Genomic DNA, 23075 nt, shown 5'->3' on the forward strand with positions numbered 1-23075 from the left:
AAATCGAGTAACGTTTCTATGGAAACGACAGGATTTTCTTTTGGGATACGACTATCTCCTTTCCGATGCACTATTCCTTCTTTACTGAATCCCTCACTTCCTCACATTGACGAATTAACACAGATCTAGCGTCGCTTTGAAGTACTATGGGTTCTTTGACTTCTCCTTCTAAATCGAATAACGTTTCTATGGAAACGACAGGATTTTCATTTGGGATACGACTATCTCCTTCCGATGCACTATTCCTTCTTTAATGCATCCCTCGGTCCTTCACATTGACAAATTAACACAGAAATTGCGTCGCTATGAAATGCTATGGATTACATGACTTCTCCTTCTAAATCGTGTAACGTTTCTATGGAAAAGAGAAGCATTTGGGATACGACTATCTCCTTTCCGATGCACTATTCCTTCTTTACTGAATCCCTCGCTTCCTCACATTGACGAATTAACACAGAAATTGCGTCGCCTTGAAATACTATGGGTCAATGACTTCTTCTTCTAAATCGTGTAACGTTTCTATGGAAACGACAGGATTTTCTTTTGGTATACGACTATCTCCTTTCCGATGCACTCTTCCTACTTTATTGCATCCCTCGCTCCCTCACATTGACAAATTAACACAGAAATTGCGTCGCTATGAAATACTTTGGGTTCTATGACATCTCCTTCTAAATCGAGTAACGTTACTATGGAAACGACAGGATTTTTTTTGGGATTCGAGTATCACATTTCTGATGCACTATTCCTTCTTTACTGCATCCCTCGCTCCCGAACATTGGTGAATTAACACAGAAATTGCGTCGCTATAAAATACTATGGGTTCTATGACTTCTCCTTCTAAAAATAGTAAGGTTTCCATGGAAACGACAGGATTTTCTTTTGGGATTCGAGTATCCCCCTTCCGATGCACTATTCCTTCCTTACCGCATCCCTCGCTCCCTCACATTGTCGAATTAACACAGAAATTGCGTCGCTATGAAATATTATGATTTATAAGACTTCTCCTTCTAAAAATAGTAACGCTTCCATGGAAATGACAGGATTTTCTTTTGGGGTACGGATATCTCTTTTCCGGTCCACTGTTCCTTCTTTACTGCATCCCTCGCTCCCTCACAGTGACGAAATAACACAGAATATGTGTCGCTATTAAATACTTTGGGCTCTATGACATCTCCTTCTAAATCGAGTGACGTTTCTATGGAAATGACAGGATTGTCTTTTGGGATACGATTATCTCCTTTCCGATGCACTATTCCTTCTTTACTTAATCCCTCACTCCCTCTAATTGACGAAATAACACAGAAATTGCGTCGCTATGAAATACTATGTGTTCTATGACTTCTCCTTCTAAAAATAGTAACGTTGCTATGGAAACGACAGGATTTTCTATTGGGATACGACTATCTCCTTTCAGATGCACTATTCCATCTTTACTGAATCCCTCGTTGCCTCACATTGACGAATGAACACAGAAATGGCGTCGCTAAGAAATACTATGTGTTCTATGACTTCTCCTTCTAAATCGAGTAACGTTTCAATGGAATTTACAGGCTTTTCTTTTAAATTACGAGTATCTCCTTTCCGATTCACTATTCCTTGTTTACTGCAGCCCTCGCTCCCTCACATTGACGAATTGACACAGAAATTTCGTCGCTGTGAAATATTACGATTTATATGACTTCTCCTTCTGAAGTTGTAACGTTTCTATGCAAACGAAAGGATTTTCTTTTGGGATACGAGTATTTCTTTTCCGATGCAATATTCCTTCTTTACTGCATCCCTCGCTACCTCACGTTGACGAATTAACACAGACTTTGCGTTGCTATTAAATTGTATGGGTTCTATGACTTGTCATTCTAAATTGAGTAACGTTTCTATTGAAACGACAGTATTTAAGGCTAGGGTACGAGTATCTCTTATCTGGTGCACTGTTTCTTCTTTACTGCATTCCTCGCTCCCTCTCATTGACGAATTATTACAGCATTTGGGTCGCTACGAAATACTGTGGGTTCTATGACATCTCCTTCTGAATTGAGTAACGTTTCTATGGAGACGATAGGATTTTCTTTTGGGATACTAGTATCTCCTTTCCGATGCACTATTCCTTCTTTACTGAATCCCTCACTTCCTCACATTGACGAATTAACACAGATCTAGCGTCGCTTTGAAATACTATGGGTTCTTTGACTTCTCCTACTAAATCGTGTAACGTTTCTATGGAAGCGACAGGATTTTCATTTGGGATACGACTATCTCCTTTCCGATTCACTATTCCTTCTTTACTGAATCCCTCGCTTCCTCACACTGACGAATTAACACAGAAATTGCGTCGCTTTGAAATACTATGGGTCTATGACTTCTTCTTCTAAATCGTGTAACGTTTCTATGGAAACGACAGGATTTTCTTTTGGGCTACGACTATCTCCTTTCCGATACACTCTTCCTACTTTATTGCATCCCTCAATCCCTCACATTGACAAATTAACACAGAAATTGCGTCGCTATGAAATATTTTGGGTTCTATGACTTCTCCTTCTAAAAACAGTAACGTTTCTATGGAAACGACAGGATTTTCTTTTGGGATTCGAGTATCACCTTTCTGATGCACTATTCCATCTTTAATGCATCCCTCGCTCCCGAACATTGGTGAATTTACACAGAAATTGCGTCGCTATGAAATACTATGGGTTCTATGACTTCTCCCTCTAAAAACAGTAACGTTTCTATGGAAACGACAGGATTTTCTTTTGGGATACGATTATCTCCCTTCCGATGCACTATTCCTTCTTTACCGCATCCCTCGCTCCCTCACATTGACGAATTAACACAGAAATTGCGTCGCTATGAAATACTATGATTTCTATGACTTCTCCTTCTAAATCGAGTAACGTTTCTATGGAAACGACAGGATTTTCTTTCAGGATACGAGTAACTTATTTCCGATGCACTATTCCTTCTGTACTGCATCCCTCGCTCCCTCACAGTGACGAAATAACACAGAGTTTGCGTCGCAATGAAGTACTTTGTGTTCCATAACATCTCCTTCTAAATAGAGTATCGTTTCTATGAAATCGACAGGATTTTCGTTGGGGATACGAGTATCTCTTCTCTACTGCATACCTTGCTCCCTCACATTGACGAATTATCACAGAAATTGCGTCGCTATGAAATGCTATGGGCTCTATGTCATCCCCTACTAAATCGAGTAACGTTTCTATGGAAACGACAGGCTTTTCTTTTAAATTACGAGTATCTCCTTTCCGATGCACTATTCCATCATTACTGCGGCCCTCGCTCCCACACATTGACGAATTAACACAGAAATTCGGTCCTTAAGAAACGCTAAGGTTTCTAAGACTTCTCTTCCTAATAATAGTTTCTTTTTTATGAAAACGACAGGATTTTCTTTTGGGATACGATTATCTCCTTTCCGATGCACTATTCCTTCTTTACTTAATCCCTCACTCCCTCTAATTGACGAAATAACAAAGAAATTGCGTCGCTATGAAATACTATGTGTTCTATGACCTCTCCTTCTAAAAATAGTAACGTTGCTATGGAAACGACAGGATTTTCTATTGGGATACGAGTATTTCCTTTCCGATGCGCTATTCCTTCTTTCCTGCATTCCTCGCTCGCTCACATTGACGAATTAACACAGAAATTGCGTCGCTATGAAATACTATGGTTTCAATGACTTCTCCTCCTAAATCGTGTATCGTTTCTATGGAAACGACAGGATTTTCTTTCGGGATACGAGTAACTTATTTCTGATGTACTATTCCTTTTTACTGCATCCCTCGCTCCTTCACAATGACGAAATAACACAGAGTTTGCGTCGATATGTAATACTTTGTGTTCTATGACATCTCCTTCTAAATCGAGTAACGTTTCTATGGAAACGACAGGATGTTCATTTGGGATACGACTATCTCCTTTCAGATGCACTATTCCATCTTTACTGAATCCCTCGTTGCCTCACATTGACGAATGAACACAGAAATGGCGTCGCTAAGAAATACTATGTGGTCTATGGCTTCTCCTTCTAAATCGAGTAACGTTTCAATGGAAACGACAGGCTTTTCTTTTAAATTACGAGTATCTCCTTTCCGATTCACTATTCCTTGTTTAGTGCTGCCCTCGCTCCCTCACATTGACGAATTGACACAGAAATTTCGTCGCTATGAAATATTACGATTTATATGACTTCTCCTTCTGAAATTGTAACGTTTCTATGCAAACGATAGGATTTTCTTTTGGGATACGAGTATTTCTTTTCCGATGCAATATTCTTTCTTTACTGCATCCCTCGCTACCTCACGTTGACGAATTAACACAGACTTTGCGTTGCTATTAAATTGTATGGGTTCTATGACTTGTCATTCTAAATTGAGTAACGTTTCTATTGAAACGACAGTATTTAAGGCTAGGGTACGAGTATCTCTTATCTGGTGCACTGTTTCTTCTTTTTGCATTCCTCGCTCCCTCTCATTGACGAATTATTACAGCATTTGGGTCGCTACGAAATACTGTGGGTTCTATGACATCTCCTTCTGAATTGAGTAACGTTTCTATGGAGACGATAGGATTTTCTTTTGGGATACTAGAATCTCCTTTCCGATGCACTATTCCTCTTTTACTGCATCACTAGCTCCCTCACTTTGACGAATTCACACAGAAATTGCGTCGCTCTGAAATACTATGGGTTCTGTGACTTCTGCTTCTAAATCGAGAAACGTTTCAATGGAAACGACAGGCTTTTCTTTTAAATTACGAGTATCTCCTTTCCGATGCACTATTCCATCATTACTGCAGCCCTCGCTCCCACACATTGACGAATTAACACAGAAATTCGGTCCTTAAGAAACACTAAGGTTTCTAAGACTTCTCTTCCTAATAATAGTTTCTTTTTTATGAAAACGACAGGATTTTCTTTTGGGATACGATTATCTCCTTTCCGATGCACTATTCCATCTTTACTGCATCCCTCACTGTCTCACATTGACGAAATATCACAGAAATTGGGTCGCTATGAAATACTATGCGTTCTATGACTTCTCCTAAATCGAGATACGTTTCAATGGAAACGACAGGCTATTCTTTTAAATTACGAGTATCTCCTTTCCGATTCACTATTCATTCTTTACTGCAGCCCTTGCTCCCTCACATTAACGAATTAACACAGAATTTGCGTCGCTATGAAATACTATGTGTTCTATGACTTGTCATTCTAAATAGAGTAACGTTTCTATGGAAAAGACAGGATATTCTTTTGGGACACGAGTATCTCACTTCCGATGCAATATTCCTTCTTTACTGCATCCCTCGCTCTCTCACATTGACGAAGTAACGCAGCAATTGCCTCCCTATGAAATACTATGGGTTTTATGACATCTCTTTCTCAATCGAGTAACGTTTCTATGGAAACGACAGGATTTTCTTTTGGGATTCTAGTATCATCTTTCCGAAGCACTATTCCTTCTTTACTGCATCCCTCGTTCCATCGCATTGACGAATTAACACAGAATTTGCGTCGGTATGAAATACTATGGGCTCTATGACTTGTCATTCTAAAAAGAGTAACGTTTCTATGGCAACGACAGGATTTTCTTTTGCGATACTAGTATCTCCTTTCCGATGCACTATTCCTTCTTTACTGAATTTCTCGCTCCCTCCCATTGACGAATTAACAGAGAAATTGCGTTGCTATGAAATGCTATGGGTTCAATTGCATATCTTTCTAAATCGAGTAACGTTTGTATGGAAACGAGAGTATTTTCTTATGGGACACGAGTATCTCCTTTCCGATGCAATATTCCTCCTTTACTGCATGCCTCGCTCCCTCACATTGAAGAGGCAACACACAACTTGCGTCGCTATGAAATACTATGGTTTCTATGACTTACCCTTCTAAATCGAGTAACGTTGTAATGGAAACGCCATGCTTTTCTTTTAAATTACGAGTATCTCCTTTCCGATGCACCATTCCTTCTTTAATGCATCCCTCGCTACCTCACATTAACGAATAATCAAAGAATTTTTGTCGCTATGAAATATTCTAGGTTCTATGACTTGTCATTCTAAATAGAGTAACGTTTCTATGGAAACGAGAGGATTTACGTTCGTGATACAAGTATCTCTATTCCGGTGCACAGTTCTTTCTTTACTGCATCCCTCGCTCCCGCACATTGACGAATTAAGACAGTAATTGCTTCGCTATGAAATACTGTGGGTTCTATGACATCTCCTTCTAAATCGAGTAACGTTTCTATGGAAACGACAGGTATTCCTTTGGGATACGAGTATCTCCATTCCGATGCACTATTCCTTCTTTACTGCATCCCTCGCTCCCTCACATTGACGAATGAACACAGATATTACGTCGCTATGAAAGGCTGTGGGATCTATGTCATCTCCTTTTAAATCGAGTAACGTTTCTATGGAAACGACAGGATTTTCTTTTGGGATACGAGTATCTCGTTTCTGATGCACTATTCCTTCCTTGCTGCATCCCTCGCTCCCTCACATTGACGAATTAACACTGAAATTGCGTCGCTATGAAATACTATGGATTCTACGACTTCTCCTACTAAATCAAGTAACGTTTCTATGGAAACGACAGGATTTTATTTTGGGATACGAGTATGTCCCTTCCGATGCACTATTCCTTCTTTGCTGCATCCCTTGCTCCCTCACACTGACGAATTAACATAGAAATTGCGTCGCAATGTAATACTATGGGTTCTATGTCATCTCCTTCTAAATCGGGTAACGTTTCTATGGAAACGACAGGATTTAATATTGGGTTACGAGTATCACCTTTCTGATGCACTATTCCCTCAATACTGCATCCCTTGCTCCCTAACATTGACGAATTGACACAGAAATTGCGTCGCTATGAAATACTATGGGTTCTATGACTTCTCCTTCTAAAAATAGTTACGTTTCTATGAAAAAGAGAGGATTTTCATTTTGGATACGATTACCTCCTTCCGATGCACTATTCCTTTTTTACTGCATCACTCGCTCGCTCACAATGACGAATTAACACAGAATTTGCGTCGCTATGAAATACTATGGGCTCTACCACTTCTCCTTCTAAAAATAGTTACGTTTCTATGAAAATGACAGGATTTTCTTTTGGGATACGATTATCTCCTTCCGATGCACTATTCCTTCTTTACTGCATCCCTCACTCCCTCACACTGACTGTAACCTCCCCACAAAATTTTTAAAAGGAATAAAAGGACAATACTTAATAGAAATGAGAGCCGAGTGTAACCTCCCCACAAAAATTTTAAAAAGACAGAATATTATTTAAGAATACTAATGGACATTGCTCTATGCGTAACCTGCCCACAATGAAATGTACTGACAATGGGAACAAAAATGTGAAATTCGCAATCTGACTCAAATATAAATTCTTCACCAAAAAATTAAAGTCCATTCAGTGACAAGAAAATTCAATTAAAAAGAAACATCGGTCTTTGGCTTTGTGTAAAACAATCAGAATTAAAGTCTTACCTCAGAATAACTGGATGTCAAATTTCTGCTCTTATTTCTGCGCACGGCTTGGAGGAACTGCATTGCAAATAATAATATTCCTTTTTTCTGTGAATTTACTGACATTTTTCTTCAAATGAAGTGGAATGAAATGGGAAGTGCAACGAAATCTTTAGTTCAATAAAAAATTAAATTTTTGAAAAAATCCTTTTGAAATAAAAATTATTATTGGGGGACTTGTTGGAGAATAATTACAGTAAATAGATTTTTACATTATCTAATGATTATATTAATTAATAGTATACCTCATTCACCATCTTGACCAGTGTTGCCGACCGCCTACATCACACAACCGCACTGGGCTGCTACTACTGACCGACCGCTCTGCATGACGACTACTCGCGTACTGCACTGCACGACTACACAGAGCTACAGACTCGCAACGACTGACTGACAGACTGAGAACCGCTCGCAACACTTGCGCGGTCAAGCGCATACTCTCTGGTCACAGATGCTACAATGCCTCGCCATCGCTGCTATGTTACATACGTGTTTCATAACCCTCCACTGGGGGGGCAAAAATTTGGCAGCGATGGTGAGTCATTTGGACTTGCCAATCGCGGCAAAATTTTTCTTTAATTAACAAAATCCTACAACTTACAGAATATTTAAATGTTGTGCACACGCACTAAGTACAAGATATATCAGACAAAGACAAAATGTGAATACAAAACATAGTAGCAAATCAGAAAAAATGCATATACAAATTATTTGACAGATAACAAAGTGCACAGGCACTGAAAAAATTCTTTAGCATATTCAGAACAAATAAACAGACTGGCAAAAAATATTATGTTGACAAGTGACATGAGTGTACTCGCATTGGAGTTCAGCGAATCGAAAAATGTATAACCTATGAACATAAATGATGTTACCAAAAAATTTTTTTCTTTATGTGACAAGAATCAGGATAGGAAAGGGAAGGATTGCATCATGGTTGTAGCACTTTAGATTGCACACAGCTGTTTTGAAAGTCCATATCTTTCCACAGAAGTACAACACCAAGTGACACAACTTGAAGTTCTTTTCCCATCAGAATTTATCAGTGTAGCCAAGACACTGAACTGTCGTAGTAATGTTCCATGTTTTCATTTTGGCAGTACCTTACGTACACCAAACAGTGGGACCATAATAATGTCTTCATCGCTCACGGTGGTGGACAGCATGTCGTGTCAACACCACGCTCTTACAAGGCACACCAACGTAGAATTAGTGCAAAACCAAATATAGTGCTCCATGATCACTAGGATAAACAGGACAAATGGACATTGCAATAATTCAGGGTAGTTAGCTCATGAGGTGAAGGACATTATGTCACATACCATTGACAATTACAGTCTTCATTAGTAGTTTGCGGCATTCATAGCCCAGTTATTGAACATTTCTGTACCAAGTATGCAGTATTACAGAAAAATGTTCATTAATTGTTTTACATAGAATCAGTAGCCTTCTTTTCCTGGTTACAAAGTATTATGAAATAATCGCATTCTTTTCAGTTACAGAGTATAATTAAGAATCATTAACCTTCTCCTAATTACAGTTAATTAATCATTTGTCATTCCAATAATACTCATTATCCTTTTCCTAATTACAGTTGATTAATCATTTGTCGTTAATTAATCATTTGTCTAATTACAGTTAATTAATCATTGGTCGTTAATTAATCATTTGTCATTCCAATAATAATCATTAGTCTTCTCCTAATTACAAAGCATTATTAAACAGTCACATTCCTTTCTGGTTACAAAGTATCAACATTGGAAACAGGAGCTAATCAATGGCATAATTAATAACAATTCGTGGAGTGACATTAATTATTGGCACTCAGTGGCCAGCAAGTATTGAATAGAATCATCATTCAGTAGTATTCAGATCATTACAAAGTCATTATTAAAATCAGTTAATTACAATCAAAGCATTAAAAATCATGGGCATTATAAGTAGTCTCATTACAATAAAACATTGTTCCTCATTCAGTCAGATCATTACGAAGTCATTATTAAAAATCAGCTAATTAGTCATAGCATTAATAATCATGGGCATTATAAGTAGTCTCATTACAATAAACAGTGTTTCTCCTTCAGTAGTATTCAGATCATTACAAAGTTATTATTAAAATCAGTTAATTACAGTCAAATCATTAATAATCACAGGCATTATAAGTAGTCTCATTACAATAAACAGTGGCAGTTATTAGCTAGTGACAAAGCATTATCTTAAATATATACCTTTTTTTTTTGTCTCATTAAGAAGTCATTACTCAAGTGACGTACTATTCAGAGCTAATCAGTATTATTCAGAATTGTCTCAAACTGGTGTCACTATTTGGGACTGGCTTTTGACCTATTGCTGCAAACGAGGATAGGTAACGTCATTCGTCATGAGTCAGCTGTAGCAAGGTTATGTAACAAGGCAGTATATGTGATCACATTTATAAATGATAAACACAAATGGGTAAAAATACAAAAAAAAAAATGCAAGTACTAGAACAGGTATAATAAGTAACAGGTTTAGCAAGTATCATGAAAAGCTTCTCCTGGAAAAAAATACAAAATGGATTATTGACCTGAAAGAAGAAACGCATACTATGCTGAAAAGTAGTGAACGTCGAATTAACAGGTAGTGAAATGTGTATAAAAATGTGTTCCATAGCTGTCCTTTCCAAAACTTTCCGTCATCCTACTATGCAATATAACACTTGCTGTCAAAACAAACTGCAACAAATACTTAAATAACTACATAACATAAATACATAACTTCAACATTATCCTCATCTGTAAAGAAAGCTTCATTATCCATATCATCATAACTTCACTATTATCCTCACCTGTAAAGAAAAACTTCATTATTCATAATACCATTTCCTTCATCATTATTCATCAGTATTCATTATCATCTGCAAAAAATAACTTCCTTACTCATTATACAACTATTCCTTATCTCTAGCATATTTCATCACTAAAACTAAGATGTGTAGTTCAGTCTGACAGCCTGCATCAATCACCTTGTATTCTGAAAGAAAAAATTAGTTAAGACTGCTATTCTGTGATGAGTATAGTATATTCTTGTTAATGTTTGTTAATCCTGATCCATTTACTCTTCCTCATAAAGTTATTGCATCTCCTTTCGTTTATTCCTTAGGTGAAATTCCCATTTCTGTTGGATTTATTTCTTACATATATCATTTCTTTCTGAAATTGATGAACAGAGATTAATGTCTTGCATTTAAATCATATACCCACTAAATAATGACTGGTTTATGGTAACATAATTAACTATACAGCATAACATGACACAAAACGTAATATGTCAAAAACATTGACAGTGTTCAAATGCAAAAATATACACAGAATAATACAATGCAGCAGCAAAAAAAAAAAAAAATGTAAAACAGTCACGATGTTGAAATGTCATAAGGCAAAAAAAATGTCAAAGTCGACTGGTGTGTGTTATATCTTAACTATTTCACAGTGCATATAAACAAAACTGGAGTACAATCATATACACAAAAAAGTGGAAAATGTGCACGGTCTGATGTGTAACGACAAGAAAAGCGACCTGCTAACCTTACCTTGCCGGGCACTTGCCAAGAAAAAATACGATAATCATCAGTAATTAGTCACGTGAAATAATTGCATTAGTAAATGGCATCATAGTGTGTTGAATCATACAGTGGTTTCACTCAATAAACGGTTTAATGTTTGAGATATGGTGATTGCCTTTCGATTTTCTAGTTCTCAAAGTTTCGACGTGTACAACATTGGGGTGAGGGATGCTGCGAATCCGATACGGACCTGCGTATAGAAGTTCAAATTTACTGCACTTACCTTTTAATTTACTGGATAAATAGTGTGTACGTACTAGTATCTTCTGTCCAACGTGAAAGACGCGGCGTGTACAAACCTGTTTTTGCCGTCTTCTCCGGCGCTCTGCGGCACGTTTGATGTTGTTCAGCGCAAAGTCAATTATTTCGTGGTGTCGTAATCGACGAGATGTAGGAAATGTTATTAATTCTTTAATTTTGTTATGTGGTTCAGCATTTTTCAGTATAACAGACGGAGATAGCATAGTGGATTCATTTGGAATGGAATTAATTACATCTTGGAATGAGAATATGTGTGTGTCCCAATCAATATGTCTTTTGTGGCAGTATATTCGGCACAGTTTACCAATTTCTTTCATTAATCTTTCACAAGGGTTCGAAGAAGCGTGGTACTTGGATATATAGATCGGAGAAATGTTTCTGGCTCGTAACATGCGTGTCCATACGCTACTACGAAATTGTGATCCATTATCAGAAATTACTTTCATTACATGCCCTACATGAGATAGAAAATGTTTTACAAATGCATTTGAAACAGTTTTAGCAGTAGCTTTGCGTAATGGAGTGAAAGTAACAAATTTTGAAGTGAGCTCAACAGCGACAAAGATGTAGCAAAAACCTCTGTTAGTTCTCGGAATCGGGCCAAAAATATCTACTGCGGCCATATGTCTTAATTTAACAGGTATAATGGGATATAAAGGAGGAATATGTGAAGTGGTGTCTGATTTAGCTTTCTGGCAAATTTTACAAGACGCTAAAACTCGTCGTATACGTTTTTCCATGTTAGTAAAATAACAGTTCTGTCTCAGTATAAGAAAACATTTTCGTGCTCCGTAATGTGCGTAGCTTAAATGAGTGTACCAAATTAATTTGTTGACCAGTTCGTCAGGAATGCATAATAACCAATTGTTGCTGTCAGGATGAGAGCGGCGAAACAGAACGTCATTGCGTACAGTGTAATGGTTTCTAATCGTTACATTATTCATATCTAGCCAAAGGTGTTTAATTTCTTTCCACACATTGTCTTTATTTTGCTCTTGTGCTATGTCCTGTAATGACGATGAAATAAAGTTTTCAAATGCAACTTGCTGAATGTACATGACACTGAAATTTGTTTTGCAGAAGTTGGTTGCTACGTCTTGCTGATTGTTGCCGAGAGAACGCGATAGTGCGTCTGCTATAACATTTTGTGTGCCGGGAATGTGAACAATCGTAAAATTAAATTCCTGTAAATACAGTTTCCATCTACTTAATCTATCGTGAGTGAATTTAGCTGAAAGCAAAAATTGTATGGCTCTATGGTCTGTGTAAACGGTGGTGTGTCTGCCATAAAGAAAATGCCTAAATCTCGTGAAAGCCCATACAACACATAATGTTTCAAGTTCTGTAACAGAATAATTTCGCTCAGCAGGTGACAGAATGCGGCTTGCAAATGCGATATTTTTAATAACTGTTGAACCATCGTCTTCAATTTCCTGGAAAATATGTACGCCTAAAGCGGTGTTAGAACTGTCGGTGGCAATGGAAAAATTTCTAGTAAGATCTGGGTGCGACAAAAGTGGTGCATTCAACAAAGCATGTTTCAAATAACATTCTTGTGAGCAAAATTCTGCGTGTCAAAAGTAATGTTTGCGTTACTGTAATATGCAATCTGTGCTGTGTCTGGTTAAAATTTATCGTACGTGTTATTATTTACGAGAGAATGTTGTGGCATATCCACTATATGAACTGTTCTGTTAACTCTTACTGACGTGTTACGCTATAGATGACACCTATTGTCTGTTTCATTCATGATTATTTGTTGTTGCTGATGTTGTTGCTGCTCATAAGATCGACTGTTATTAAGTGTACGCTGAAAATTGTGCTCGTTATTTTTTTTACGTCCGTCATGATAGTAATTTTTATACGGCGCATTGCGATAGGAATTCAAATACTGTGTTTTCTATACGTAGTTATTTCCTTTCTGCTGTGCGTTACTATTTGTTGGATCTGGTACTACACGTGCACGCGGCGAAACATTAAAGCCTGGTTGACCTTGTAGACTGCATTGTTGGTTAGGTACGCCAAGCGGCTGACTTTCATGCTATTGTGGTGTAAAGGTCTATTGTTACCAAAAATGCGCTTGCTGTTAATTTTATACATACTGATGATTACGATTTTATCTGTAATTAAAGTTACGGCGGTAGTTGTCATTACGGGAGTGCCTACTGAAAATTGTCACATTCGGTAAAAGGTTTGTCATATCGGGTTTTCATTACAATGTTTCTTAATTCTAGGTAGAGCGATAGTTAAAGAGCAGTTTTGATAGATATAAAGGATAGTAGAAGAAAAGGCAGCAGTGCAGAAAACTAAAGATGAAATAGCACTACTACAGCTCGGGGCCCTATGCTCGCTACGGCACATATTCATTAAAGCGTAATGAATCCCCTGAGGTCTATTACGCACTGCAAATAAATTTTAGCTTTTGCGTTGCACACGATAGCGGTAAAATTCCCAAAGCAAATCGCTGTATTCTTGCTAATTCTAGTTTCATCATTATAGGCAATGCTGTTGTAAATACAAAAATAAATTGTCGCATCTGGTTCAAAGCTAGCTTTTGCATTACAGGTAATAGCGGTGAATGTACAAAGATAAATTGTCGTTTACAGTGCAAAGCGTGTACCTGTACGCTGTCATTATTAAGTTCTTTAGATTTTCTGGCGGATAAAAATTGCTCGTAATCTACGTTCTCGTCATTGAATTTGAAAACACGTTCGGGTTTGTGTGTGAATCTGTTTGTCTGTGTCGTTTCGTACTTCAAGCTGCGTAGCTTTTCAGTTTTTAAGTCACGTGGCTTTTCGGATTTTACGTCTCGTAGTCTCTGTAAATTGTTCACATTATACACGCTGTGTGAGTCAGACAAATGTTCGCAAAGTAGCGGATTCTGTGACGTATTATTAACTGAAATACTTTTCATTTCTGTTTCTTCTTGTTGTAAATTTGATAACTTCCTACGTAACGTATTGTTAGATGAATCGATCTCATTAATTGTCTGCTGTAAATTTTGAAATTCATGTGTTTGCATAAATGAAACCGGTGCAGTATCGTCTGATTTATTGTCATAAGCATTTTCGATAGCATCAATACGACTGGCCAATTCATCATATTTTTCTGTCAGTATTTTTGCCTGATCATCGGTTTTAGAATCGGACGCATTAATCTGTTTTTGCAACTTACGCGTAGTTTCGCTCAGTTTTTTAACATCAGCTTTGATGACATCGCAATCCTGTGTTAGATCTAATTGTTCGAATCGGTCTGTCACTGTTTGAATATTTACTGTGTGTGTATCTGTTTTTGATTTAAGGTCAGAAATTTCATCCCGTAATTCCGCGTTCAATTGTTCTATGGTATTAATTTTGTCGGACACTGTAGTAATATTATTGTCTACATACGTCTTCGCTTTCGCGAATATTTTACGTTTGTCCTCTTGTCTTTGTGCAGTGATTGTTTCCATAACCTGACGTTTGACTTTATTTTGATCCTGAATAAATTTGCGGAAACGCGTATCACTGTTCTGTATGTGCTGATTAAAGCGCTCGTTAATCTGAGTGTTCTGCTGTTCGAATTTCGCGTCTATCTTTGCGTCCATAGTGCGCGAAAGTTCTACCGTCATTGTTCTAAACTCGTCCCGTAATTGTGCAGCTTTTTCAGAGCATTGTTTAGCGACTCCGCTAATTTCGTCTCTGAGTGTATCTGTTGCGGCTGTTTGCATTTCTCTTAATTCCTGCGCAACAGACTTAATTTCTTCGCTATTTTTTCGTGAACAAGCCTCAATTTCCACGCGCAACTGTTCCTTAGTGTCATGGCACTGCGCGGCAACCGCTCTAATTTGTTCACTAAGCTGTCTGGAATTGTCGTCTAATTTTTCATTTATGTATTATTTGAGTTTTTCGTTATCTTGTTTGACCTGTTCACTAAGTTTGTCTTGTTTTTCATTCTGTTGTTTGTTATCTTCCCTAAGTTGTTTGAAATTTTCGTCATTTTTATCAAATTTTTCATTAAACTGTTTGAAATTTTGCCGCAAAAATGCCATAATTGGATCCGATTCAAAATTAGCATTTCTATTCTCTGTGCTGTTCAATAGTGGATCTGGAACTTTCTCGCTTACTGTAACCATTTGGTTATTCTCAGATTTAGAAAAATGTTTGTCAGTCGAATGTACACTGTCAGACATTATTTCGGAATTAAATAAATCCGTCCTACTTTCAGTACATTGTTCATTTTCACTCGACAAATTTGTCTGTACGTTACTTGAATTTTCCAAATCGCGTGTATTAAGCTGGGCAGCGCTCATTACAATAGAGCGTCCCGCGTCATCGATTGTCGTCAAATCAACAGAGGACATAACCGAGTTCGTTTGTTCATCATTAAGACAAAAGTCATCATTAGTGGTTGGAATACACTGATTGTTAGTGAACGCAGGATTGTCATCATTACACTGCGTGTCACAATTACTGTCGGTCACGCTGTTTAAGTCGGTAATTTCATTCAAAATACCTCGCGATACACTATTCACAGTCTTTCGCGGCATTTTTACAATAGTCACAATTTTTCACAAAACAATAAGCACAAATGCAAAAACAACACACAAATACAACAGAGCAACGAATTGCCGTTGACCTGTAGAAAGAAAGTCACAAGTTAATAAAAGCGTTGCGCCAAATCCTAATTATATCTAAGCAAATAAGAGCAGATATCTGACTGTTGTTCAAAAGACTCTCAACGAAATACGATCCTGGACTGGGTGTCGCCAAGTGTAACCTCCCCTGCGTAATTTTGAAAGAAAAAAAAGACAATACTTAATAGAAATGGGAGCCGAGTGTAACCTCCCCACAAAAATTTTAAAAAGACAGAATATTATTTAAGAATACTAATGGACATTGCTCTATGCGTAACCTGCCCACAATGAAATGTACTGACAATGGGAACAAAAATGTGAAATTCGCAATCTGACTCAAATATAAATTCTTCACCAAAAAATTAAAGTCCATTCAGTGACAAGAAAATTCAATTAAACCGAAACATCGGTCTTTGGCCCTGTGTAAAACAATCAGAATTAAAGTCTTACCTCAGAATAACTGGATGTCAAATTTCTGCTCTTATTTCTGCGCACGGCTTGGAGGAACTGCATTGCAAATAATAATATTCCTTTTTTCTGTGAATTTACTGACATTTTTCTTCAAATGAAGTGGAATGAAATGGGAAGTGCAACGAAATCTTTAGTTCAATAAAAAATTAAATTTTTGAAAAAATGCTTTTGAAATAAAAATTATTATTGGGGGACTTGTTGGAGAATAATTACAGTAAATAGATTTTTACATTATCTAATGATTATATTAATTAATAGTATACCTCATTCACCATCTTGACCAGTGTTGCCGACCGCCTACATCACACAACCGCACTGGGCTGCTACTACTGACCGACCGCTCTGCATGACGACTACTCGCGTACTGCACTGCAAGACTACACAGAGCTACAGACTCGCAACGACTGACTGACAGACTGAGAACCGCTCGCAACACTTGCGCGGTCAAGCGCATACTCTCTGGTCACAGATGCTACAATGCCTCGCCATCGCTGCTATGTTACATACGTGTTTCATGACGAAATAACACAGAAATAGCGTCGCTATGAAATACTATGTGTCCTATGACTACTGCTTCTAAAAGTAGTATCGTTTCTATGGAAACGAGAGGATTTTCTTTTGGGATACGAGTATTTCCATTCCGAAGCACTATTCCTTCTTTACTGCATCCCTCGCTCGCTCACATTGACGAATTAACACTGAAATTGCGTCGCTATGAAATACTATGGGATCTATGACTTCTGCTTCTAAATCGAGTAACGTTTGTATGGAAACGACAGGATTTTCTTTTTGGGATACCAGTATCTCCTTACCGATCCACTATTCCTTCTTTACTGCATCCCTCGCTCCCGCACATCGAGGAATTAACGCAGAAATTTCGTCGCTATGAAATACAATGGGTCCTATGACTTCTCCTTCTAAATCGAGTAACGTTTTTATGGAAACGACAGGCTTTTCTTTTAAATTACGAGTTTCTCCTTTCCGATGCACTATTCCTTCTTTACTGCATCCCTCACTCCCACACACTGACGAAATAACAGAGATATAGCGTCGCTATGAAATACTATATGTCCTATGACTTCTGCTTCTAAACGTAGTATCGTTTCTATGGAAACGAGAGGATTTTCTTTTCGGATACGAGTATCTCCTTTCCGATGCACTATTCCTTCTTTACTGCATCCCTCACTCCCACACACTGACGAAATAACACAGAAATTGCGTCGCTACGAAACAACATGTGATCTATGACATCTCCTTCTGCAAATAGTTACGTTTCTAGGGAATCGACAGGATTTTCTTTTGGAATACGAGTATTTCCTTTCCGATGCATTAGTCCTTCTTTACTGCATCCCTCGCTCGCTCACATTGACGAATTAACACAGAAATTGCGTCGCTATGAAATACTATGGGTTCTATGACATCTCAACCTAAATCGAGTAACGATTCAGTGGAAACGACAGGATTTCTTTTTGGATACTAGTATCTCTCTTCCGATGCACTATTCCGTCGTTACTGAATCCCTCGCTCGCTCACATTGACGAATTAACACAGAAATTGCGTCGCTATGAAATACTATGCGTTCTATGACTTATCCTTCTAAATCGAGATACGTTTCATTGGAAACGACAAGCTTTTCTTTTAAATTACGAGTATCTCTTTCCGATTCACTATTCCTTCTTTACTGCAGCCCTCGCTCCCTCACATTGACGAATTAACACAGAATTTGCGTCGCTATGAAATACTATGGGTTCTATGACTTGTCATTCTAAATAGAGTAACGTTTCTATGGAAACGACAGGATTTTCTTTTGGGATACTAGTATCTCCTTTCCGATGCACTATTCCGTCGTTACTGAATCCCTCGCTCGCTCACATTGACGAATTAACACAGAAATTTGCGTCGCTATGAAATACTATGGCTTCTATGATTTCTCCTTCTAAATCGAGTAACGTTTCTATGGAAACGACACAATTTTATTTTGGGATACGAATATCTCCTTACCGAGGCACTATTCTTTCTTTACTGCATCCCTCGCTCCCTCACATTGACGAATTAACACTGAAATTGCGTCGCTATGAAAAACTATGGGTTCTATGACTTCTCCTTCTAAATCGAGTAACGTTTTAATGAAAACGACAGGCTTTTTTTTAAATTACGAGTATCTCCTTTCCGATGCACCATTTCTTCTTTACTCCATCCCCCGCTCCCTCACATTGACGAATTAACACATAAATTGCGTCGCTATGAAATACGATGGGTTCTATGACATCTAGTTCTAAATCGAGTAACGTTTCTATGGAAACAACAGGATTTTCTTTCGGGATACGAGTAGCTACTTCCCGATGCACTATTCCTTCCTTATTGCATCCCTCCCTAACTCACATTGACGAAATAACACAGAAATTGCGTTGCTATGAAATACTATGCTTTATATGACTTCTCCTTCTAAAACTGGTAACGTTTCTATGGAAACGACAGGATTTTCTTTTAGAATACGAGTATCTCCTTTCCGATGCACTATTCCTTCTTAACTGCATCACTCGCTCGCTCACAATGACGAATTAACACAGAAATTGCGTCGCTATTATATACTATGGGTTCTATGACTTCTCCTTCTAAAAGTAGTTACGTTTCTATGAAACCGAAAGGATTTACATTTGGGATACGATTACCTCCTTTCCGATGCACTATTGCTTCTTTACTGCATCCCTCACCCCCTCACATTGACGAAATAACACAGAAATTTCGTCGCTATGAAATACTATGTGTTCTATCACATCTCCTTATAAAAATTGTAACGTTTCTATGGAAACGACAGGATTTTCTGTTGGGATACGAGTATTTCCTTTCCGATGCACTATTCCTTCTTTACTACATCCCTCGCACGCTCACTTCGTCGAATTAACACAGATATTGCGTCGCTATTAAATACATTGGGATCTATGACTTCTCCTTCTAAATCGAGTAACGTTTCTATGGAATCGACAGGATTTTCTTTTGGGATACGCGTATCACCTTTTTGATGCACTATTCCTTCTATACTGCGTCCATCTCTCCCTAACATTGACGAATTAACACAGAAATTGCGTCGCTATGAAATACTATGGGTACTATGACTTCCCCTTCTAAAATTGTAACGTTTCTATGGAAACTACAGGATTTTCTTTTGTGATACGAGTATCTCCTTTCCGATGTACTATTCCTTCTTTACAGCATCCCTCGCTCCCTCACATCGCCGAATTAACACAGAGATTGCGTCGCTATGAAATACCATAGGTTCTATGACTTCTCCTTCTAAGTCGAGTAACGTTTCTATGGAAACGAAACGATTTTCTTTTGGGTAACGAGTATCTCGTTTCCGATGCACTATTCCTTCTTTACAGCATCCCTAGCCCCCTCACATTGACGAAGTAACACAGAAATTGCGTCGGTTTGAAATACTATGTGTTCTATGACATCTCCTTCTAAAAATAGTAACCTCTCCATGGAAACGACAGGATTTTCTCTTGCAATACGTGTATTTCCTTCCCGATGCATTATTAGTTCTTTAATGCATCCCTCGCTCACTCACATTGACGAATTAACACAGAAATTACGTCGCTATGACATACTATGGGTTCTATGACTTCTCATTCTAAATCGAGTAACGTTTCTATTGAAACGATAGGATTTTCTTTTGCGATACGACTATCGCCTTTCCGATGCACTTTTCCTTCTTTACTGCATCCCTCAGTGCCTCACATCGACGAATTAACACAGAAATTGCGTCGCTGTGAAATGCTATGGGTTCTATGACTTCTCCTTCTAAATCGAGTAATGTTTCAATGGAAACGACAGGAATTTCTTTTGAATTACGAGTATCTCTTTTCCGACGCAATATTCCTTCTTTACTGCATCCCTCACTCCCTCACATTGACGAATTAACACACTACTTGCGTCGCTATGAAAAACTATGGGTTCTATGACATCTCCTTCTAAATCGAAAAACGTTTCAATGGAAACGACAGGCTTTTCTTATAAATTACGAGTATCTCCTTTCCGATGCACTATTCCTTGTTTACTGCATCCCTCGCTCCCTCACATTGACGAATTAACACAGACATTGCGCCGCTATGAAATACTATGGGTTCTATGTCATCTCCTTCTAAGTCGAGTAACGATTCTATGGAAACGACAGGATTTCCTTTTGGGATACTAGTATCTGCTTTCCGATGCACTATTCCATCTTTACTGAATCCCTCGCTCGCTCACATTTACGAATTAACACAGAAATTGCGTCGCTATGAAAAACTATGGGTTCTATGACTTCTCCTTCTAAATCGAGTAACGTTTCTATGGAAACGAAACGATTTTCTTTTGGGTTACGAGGATCTCCTTTCCGATGCACTATTCCTTCTTTACTGCATCCCTCGCTCCGTCACATTGACGAAATAACACAGAAACTGCGTCGCTATGAAATACTATGTGTTCTATGACTTCTCCTTCTAAAAATAGTAACGTTTCCATGGAAACGACAGGATTTTCTTTTGGGATACGACTTTCTCCCTTCCGATGCACTATTCCGTCTTTACCGCATCCCTCACTCCATCACATCGACGAATTAACACAGAAATTGCACCACTATGAAATACTATGGGTTCTATGACTTCTCCTTCTAAATCGAGTAACGTTTCTATGGAAACGAGAGGATTTCTTTTGGGATACGACTATCTCCTTTACGGTGCACTATTCCTTCTTTAATTCATCCCTCTCTCCCTCACATCGCCCAATTAATACAGATATTGCGTCGATATGAAATACTATGTGTTCTATGACTTCTCCATCTAAATCGAGTATCGTTTCAATTGAAACGACAAGCTTTTCTTTAAATTACGAGTATCTCCTTTCCGATGCACAATTCCTTCTTTACTGCATCACTCGCTCCCTCACATTGACGAATTGACACAGAAATTGCGTCGCTATGAAACACTATGGATTCTGGGACTTCTACTTCTAAATCGAGTAATGTTTCAACGGAAACGACAGGATTTTCTTTTGGGATACGACTATCTCCTTTCCGATGCTCTATTCCTCTTTACTGCATCCCTCGTACCCTCACATTGACGAAATAACACAGAAATTGCACCACTATGAAATACTATTGTTTCTATGATTTCTCCTTCTAAATCGAGTAACTTTTCAATGGAAACGACATGATTTCTCTCGGAATACGAGTAACTCCTTTTCCATGCACTATTCCATCTTTATTGAATCCCTCGCTACCTCACATTGACGAATTGACCCAGAAATTGCGTCGCCATGAAATACTATGGGTACTATGACATCTCCTTCTAAATCGAGTAACGTTTCTATGGAAACGACAGGATTTCCATTTGGGATACGAGTATCTTCTTACCGAAGCACTATTCCATCTTTACTGCATCCCTCGCTCCCTCACATTGACGAATTAACTCAGAAACTGCGTCGCTATGAAATACTATGGGTTCTATGGCATCTCCTTCTAAAAATAGAAACGTTTCAATGGAATCGACACGATTTCTCTCGGGATACGTGTAACTCCATTTCGATGCACTATTCCTCTTTACTGCATCCCTCGTTCCCTCACATTGACCAAATAACACAGAAATTGCACCACTATTAAATACTATGGATTCTATGATTTATCCTTCTAAATCCAGTAACGTTTCAATGGAAATGACATGATTTCTCTCGGGATACGAGTAACTCCTTTTCGATGCACTATTCCTTCTTTACTGAATCCCTCGCTCCCACACATTGACGAAATAACACAGTAATTGCGTCGCTATGAAACACTATGGGTTCTGTGACATCTCCTTCTAAATCGAGTAACGTGTTTATGGAAACAACAGAATTTTCTTTTCGGATACGAGTATCTCTTTTCCGGTGCACTGTTCCTTCTTTTCTGCATCCCTCTCTCCCTCACATTGTGGAATTAACACAGCAATTGCGTCGCTATGATATACTATGGGTTCTATGGCTTCTCCTTCTAAATCGAGTAACGTTTCCATGGAAACGAAAGGATTTTCTTTTGGGATAATAGTATCTCAGTTGCGATGCACTATTCCTTCTTTACTGCATCACTCGCACCCTCACATTGACGAATTAACACAGAAATTGCGTCGCTATCATATACTTTGCTTTATATGACTTCTCCATCTAAAAATAGAAACGTTTAAATGGAAACGACAGTATTTACTTTTGGGATACGAGTACCTCCTTTCCGATGCAATAATATTTCTTTACAGCATCCCTCACTCGCTCATATTTACGAATTAACACAGATATTGCGTCGCTATGATATACTATAGGTTCTATGACATCTCCTTCTAAGTCCAGTAACGTGTCAATGAAAACGACAGGATTTTCTTTTGGGATACGACTATCTCCTTTCCGATTCACTATTCCTTCTTTACTGAATCCCTCGCTCCCTCACATTGACGAATTAACACAGAAATTGCGTCGCTATGAAATACTATGGGTTCTATGACTTGTCCTTCTATTTAGGGTAACGCTTCTATGGAAACGACAGGATTTTCT

This window comes from Schistocerca serialis, chromosome 11 (genome assembly GCF_023864345.2).
Source record: "Schistocerca serialis cubense isolate TAMUIC-IGC-003099 chromosome 11, iqSchSeri2.2, whole genome shotgun sequence".
NCBI lineage: Eukaryota > Metazoa > Arthropoda > Insecta > Orthoptera > Acrididae > Schistocerca > Schistocerca serialis.